This window comes from Poecile atricapillus, chromosome 30, assembly GCF_030490865.1.
Source record: "Poecile atricapillus isolate bPoeAtr1 chromosome 30, bPoeAtr1.hap1, whole genome shotgun sequence".
NCBI lineage: Eukaryota > Metazoa > Chordata > Aves > Passeriformes > Paridae > Poecile > Poecile atricapillus.
Genome location: NC_081278.1, coordinates 2,705,383 through 2,711,650, shown reverse-complemented (window position 1 = coordinate 2,711,650; position 6,268 = coordinate 2,705,383). Strand labels below are relative to the sequence as shown.

The 6,268-nt window shown below is 57.5% G+C and overlaps 1 pseudogene; it reads right to left on the bottom strand.

The window, feature by feature from the left end:
* Positions 1–106: 106 nt before the first annotated feature.
* Positions 107–5,956, bottom strand: LOC131589813 (serine/threonine-protein kinase pim-1-like; annotated as a pseudogene).
* Positions 5,957–6,268: the final 312 nt, after the last annotated feature.

Below are 6,268 nucleotides of genomic sequence, written 5' to 3'. Positions count from 1 at the left end.
CCAAGAGCTGTGTGTTCCCTTCTGATGACCCCTGCTCAGAGCTACAGGCAGGACAAAAACAGCCTGGTTTGCTTTGCCCCCGATTGCCAAGAAATGTGTGGAGCTGTTACCTGCCAGGCCCTTGGATCCAACTGTGCATGTGGATCTCTCCCATCTCCTAAGACAGATGAACACCCTGCATCCAAGGATCGCGGAAAAGGTCTTCTAAGGATGGCCTGTCCAAGGGTTGCATGGACAAACACCTCTTAATAATATCTTGGCATTCTGAAGAGAGAAACCAGGAATCAGCAGTCAGTTGGAGAAGTTGCCGCCCCCTTCCAGTGCCCAGGCCATGCTGGGTGTGCCCAGAGCTGGGCCTAAACCTCCCCATGGATTCACTGTTTGCAGGAGAGCAGGACATGTGCCACCTCCTCAGCAGCTGCCAGAGCAGGATGCTCATGAGCCCGCTGCTGTCTCCCAAGCCCGGTGTTCCCCCTGTGCCCAGAGATGAGGATTCACCTTGGGAGAGCCGTCGTGGGAACAAGATCCGCCCCCAGATCATCTGCTGGCCCCTCATGAATGGGTGCTTCCCGATGACCAGCTGGTATAGCAGGAGGCCCAGGGACCAGATTGTTGCTGCCTGGCCATGGTAGCGTTGCTGGTGGATCCACTCAGGTGGGCTGTAGGACAGGGTTCCTGTGGAACACAGATGGAGCTCATCAGGGGGATGCTGCTGCTCCCAGAGCCTCGCCCCAGCATCCCTGGGCATGTGGGGGCTGCCCCAGCGGCACACGGGGTGACCCACTGCCCTCTCGCCAGCACCTGGGACTTGGCTACAAACCCAGGGCTGGAAAAGAAGCCACTGCTGCTGGAAGAGGGCAGCAGAAGCACTGGGGAGGCCCAACCATCACAAGCAAATAAAAACCCACCCCATGGCAGAGAAAAACACACTCTCCTCCCTGCCTGCATGGCCTCCAAAAAATTGTTAATAAGCCAAGGCAAACGTGGGGAGCAGAGGACTTCAAGCCCTTCCTCGCTGACGCACCAAACTCTCTGGGGCATGGGGTCAGACCCCCGCCCTCTGCTACCCCCATGGGGGTTTTTGTCAGGCTGGCTGTCCCAGCCCCAGCCCAGGGCACAGTGGGTGCTGAAGGCTGTTGGCAGGGCTGGGAGCTGGCCCCCCTCACACCCCCATTCAAATCAATTTGGCTCAAGCATTAATCCCATCCTGGCAGCAACACGGGGAATCCCTGGTGCCACACCCAGGCTGGGCCATGAGATGGCCAGGAGCATCCCCTGCCAGGGCTCACCTGCAAACTGGGTGTAGGCTGTGTCTTGCAGGAAGGCCCCACAGCCAAAGTCGATCAATTTCAGCTGCCCCGTGGCCAGGTCGAGCAGGATGTTCTCTGGCTTGATGTCCCTGTGCAGGACCCCGCAGCTGGTGCAGTGCTGCACGGCCTCCAGCAGCTGCCTAAACAGCCCCCGCGCCTCCTCCTCCGGCAGGAACCTCCGCTCCGCCAGCAAATGCGAGAGGTCCTGGCACCGCTCTGGACGCTCCAACACTAACACGAAGCTGTCGGGGAGCTCAAGCCACTCCAGCAGCTGAATGACTGCAGCACAGCCAGAGGACACCCTGTCCAGCAGCACGATCTCCAGGGGAGCACGGGTGCCGTCGGGCTGCGGGAGGAGCACGGTGCTGTCAGTGGGGCTGAGGCCATGCCAGGGCTCTGGGACCCCTCAGCCAGCCCGGGATGCTCTGCACACCTCGCTCACCCCACACCCGCTCTCCCCGCAGGGCTCTCGGCGGCTCCCACCCTGCCGGGCCCCGGCTCATCCCTGCCCGCCACGCCCCGGCTTCTGCCGCTGGCCCCGCTCACTCACCAGCTCGCCCCAGAGCCGGACGCGATCCCGCGGCACACATTTGATGGCCACCTGTGAGCAAGGAGCAGCAGAGGGTTGAGCTCGCTGCCCGCCCCGCCGCACCCCCGCCATCTCCTCCGCCCCCTCCTCCTCCTCCTCCTCTGCCCACCGCTCACCGGGGCACCGTCCAAGAGTCGCGTGGCCGCGAAGACGCTGCCGAAGCCGCCGCGCCCCAGCAGCGGGCCCAGCTTGTAGCGCTGCTGCAGGGCCTCCTGCGCCTTCCCTGGCGGCGAGTCGCGGCCATCAGCGCTCGGCCCGGGGCCAGGAACGGCCCCCGAGCGCTCCCCGACCTCCCCGGGCCGGGCATCCGCAGGCGTTCCCTCATTGGAACGCGGCAGCGGCGGCTCGGGGCCAGCGGCCGCGCTGCTGAGCGGCGGAGCTCGGGCCGGGGAAGCCGCAGCGGAGGCGGCGGCAGCGGCCGCGCCGCCTGTGTCCTCCGCGGGCCCCGGGAGGAGCCTGGGCCGGGGGCAGGGCCGGGGCCGGGGTCGGGGCCGGGGTCGGGACCGGAGCCTGCATCGGGGCCGGGGCCGGGATCGGGCCAGGCGGAGCCAAAGGGCAGCGATTCCGCCCCAGCCCCAGGCAATGATGCCCGCCCAGCAGCGCCAGCGCCAGCACAGCCAGAGCCGGGCGGAGGCGAGACCACGGCGGGACGGCCGCGGACGGGGCCGGGGCCGGGGCAGCCCCGCAAGGGCCCGTGGGCGGGGCCGGGGGCGGGCCGGGGGCATGGCCCGGGCGGGCTCGGGGAGAGGGAACCTGGAAGAGGAGGGGATGTAGGAAAAGGGAGACCCGGAGGGAATGTGGGACAGTGGGAAAGGGAGAGGAGAGACAGAAAATTGATAAATTGGCTGCTTTCGCTGCTTCCACTGCTGCTGCTGCCGCCGCTGCTGCCGCTGCCGCTGCTGCTGCCGCTGCAACTGAAGCACCGGGACCGTTTGTCCCCGTGTCCGTTTGTCCGTTGCCCGCTCGGCCCCGCCCCGAGCCCCGCGCTCCCCGGGCAGCCCCTGAGCCTGGCCAAACACGGGAACTTTGCCGTGTTGAGCCAAGAGCCAGAGTCTTGACTCCTGCACAGGGGCACAGGAATGCCCTTGGTTGCTGCTGTGCCTCGTCCCTGCTGAGGGTCAGACACCATCTGAGCACATTCCCTGAATGCAGAAGTTGTACCTGAACCAAGCACTGCACTTGTGTCTCCAGCATTGCTTTCCAATTAAACAGGGGAAGGCAAACTGCGTATAGCTCATGGTATTTTACAGTGTCTAAAACTTGCCAAGTCTCAGATCTTAGAGGTGAGCTCCATTTGGAATGAATGGGATGGAGAAAGTGCAAGATGGAAAAGAGAAACATAAAAATAAATAGAGAAAAATAGAGAAAAACATATTGGTTGTTTCTTTTGATTTTATTTTCATTTCATAAAAAAGTTGTTTCAATTTTCCCAGAATCTTCTCCCCAGTCCTGTCTGTTCTTTCCAAAAACCTGTCCTGGAGAAGAAGGCACAGCTCCTGTCACAAGATGTGCCCCCAGCTGCAGCTTCTCTTGGCTTCCCACACAGTGACTGCAGCACAACTCTTGCAGCAAAGCAGGACAAATGTTTGAAGAACTTGACAACTTGTTCTTTCTTTTCCTTCTGGACAGTGGAGTTGTGCCATTGGTAAGGTTTTCACTGTTACTCTTCTAGCCAAAGAAAACATGATGAGGTACCAGGAATTGTTGGGGAATACATGCCTGGCTGAATGTGGAGAAAGAATCTCCAGAGCCTGCAGCCAGAAGTGGAGAGCTAATCATTCCAATAGCCCCATGGGCATCTTGAAAGTGATCTGGAACATGAAGATGGGCTGACAGAGGGTGTTTGTTTCTGTGTTCAGTTTAGACGATTCCACATCTCTTGCACTGGGAGAAATCAAGAGCACAATCAGTTGATGATAAGCATCAGAACATGATAAGCTGGACCTCTCAGTGGATGACAGAAAGACTGTGAAAAGGAGAAATGCAGGGAATGACTTGGTGAACTTTGTGTGTAAGAAGGGTCATTTTTTCCTAATCATTCCCAATTCATTGCCTTTGCTTCTATCCTTTTAAAAAGGCCAACTGCATGTCAGATTCCCCATGAAATGAGAACCCTGAGCTTGTGGGACTGCCTGAAAGGTGCCCTGTTCCTTTTTCTTCTGCTGCTCAGAAGAAACAATGAATAGAGTTGGGAAGTTCTAGTATTTCTTTCTCCTGCTGGATTTCTTCATTTTATTTGCCACTGCAGAGGCAATTTCTGTGATGGCCTCTGTCAGTTGATTCTATTTCAGCAGCAGCAGCAGCAACAGGGCTGTGTTTGAGCACTGCAAATGTGACCTGTGTGGCTTTAATTCTCCTTGATTTTGTACTCAGGGAGTTGGGAGCATTTTGATCTCTACTGATCATGATGCCAGAAACAAAAATCCTGAGTTCCCTGTGACAAAAGCACAGTGGATAGCACTGATTAAAAGAGGCAATTGCAGCTGTACTGCTAAAATTCAAGTGGCAAGCAGAAGAGGGGCAAGAGCAGCCGGGATCTACAATTGCCAAGGCAAAGGCACCAACAGCCTCCTGCTGTCACCTCAGGGTGAGTAAAACAGCGCTGAAAACAGCGCTGGAACCCAATCCTTTCTTCCTCTGAGGGCTGGCTGAGGGCAGCAGAGCCGGGCCCTGAGGAATCAGGGCTGTTTGTGGGGGATTGTTGCTGTAGTCCAGAACTGCCCTGGGAAAAGCCCTGGGAAGCCGAGGCAGGAGCAGGTGGGAAGGGCCGGTGCTGCTGCTGCTCCTGGCCGGGAGCCCCGGCCGGGCCGGGCCGGCGCCCGCTGCGCTGCGGCTGCTGCTGCTGCCAGAGCCGGGCGGGACTCGGGGACAGGGAATGGACACGGGGGGACAGCAAAGGCCTTGGGGGCTGCAGGGATGTTGGCACTGGGGCCAGCGCCAGCACAGAGCTTCAGCCCGCAATGAACCCCGAGGGAAACACTGGGGAAAGGCTCCATTCAGCCTTTCTTTACTTGGTGCTGTGAAGGGACCAAAATAAAAGGAGAAGGAGCAGGGCCCGACCCCTTCTCCTTTGGGAGGAGCCCCTGGGGCTGTGAGGGGCTGTGAGGGGATGTGAGAGGATGTGAGGGTCCATGAGAGGTCCTGTGGGGCCATGAGGGGCTGTGAGAGGCCAAGAGAGGTTCTATGGGGCAATGAGAGGGTCTATGGGGCCATGAGGGGCTGTGAGGGGCCATGAGGAGCCTCAGCCCTGGCAGGAGGGGTCCCCACCATGTCCCCAGGGCAGAGCAGCCGTGAGGGGCCGCGAGTGCAGACGTGGCAGCAGAGTGGACTTGGGGCACCTCTGGGAAAGGATGAGACACTTCCACATCTCCAAACCACACTAAACCCACCATTAACAGGATTTTCCATCTTTAGAATCCACTGGCAACTTGGAGTTGAGTGTACAGTTTAATTCTGGTGGGAAAAGCAAGGGAATTTTCCCAGTGTGTGACATCCAGCCATTTTTATTCGTGTCTAAGATTTAAAAGTCTTGACAGTGAAAAGTAATACTAATAAATAATAATAACAACAAGAACAAGAAATAAAGCCCTGAATCCCAACAATCAGCCCAGGAACATGTTTTTGTTTGTAGTAATAGATTCGTCCTAAAAAAATAAATGAATTAGATTTTATTTGTAATTCAGACAAAAGATGTTTCATCTTTTTCCAAGGTTCTGGTCCCCTTCCTCCAGGGTCATTTCCTTTACTCACCCACTTTCTAATAGGTAGAAGGGAGTTAAGGGCAACAGAAAAGGCAACAGCTCCTGTTTCAAAGGGAAGCAGCCACCACTCCAGTGAACCTGAATTGCCCCCAGGCACGTGTGTGCACTTGAAGGGTGAGCAGGTGTTGGGGACAGAGATCTCGCACTCCTTCTAAGGCTGTGAGAAACCCACAAGTGGCAAAGTATCATTGCAGGTCAACTCCTGTTGAAATTCCATTCCCCCACACCCTCCAAATGGGCAGGCAGGGCTGGGCTCTGGCAGGGTTCAGTTTTGAGTGCCTTGTGCTCCCTGGCATGGAAGTGATCCTATGAACTCTGGTACTGATGGACTGTGGTATGGCTGCTGAAAGAGTAGGGTGAATCTCAGCAGACAGGAAAGTCTCTTCTTCTCCTTTCTCCCTGCAGAACCCCTTCTCCAAAGAGAAATGCCTGTGCCAGGTTTCCATGAGACCCCTTCCCTCAGTGTCTGACCCACTGTGTGGTCTGCAGGAGCCAAAGCCAGAGGAGTCCCAATATCAGTCACCCCACGGTCCCCAGCAGGAGAAAGCACTGCTTGCAGTGGGGCTGCTGATCTGTGACCCGTCCTGGTTCCATCCACCCCACTCCTC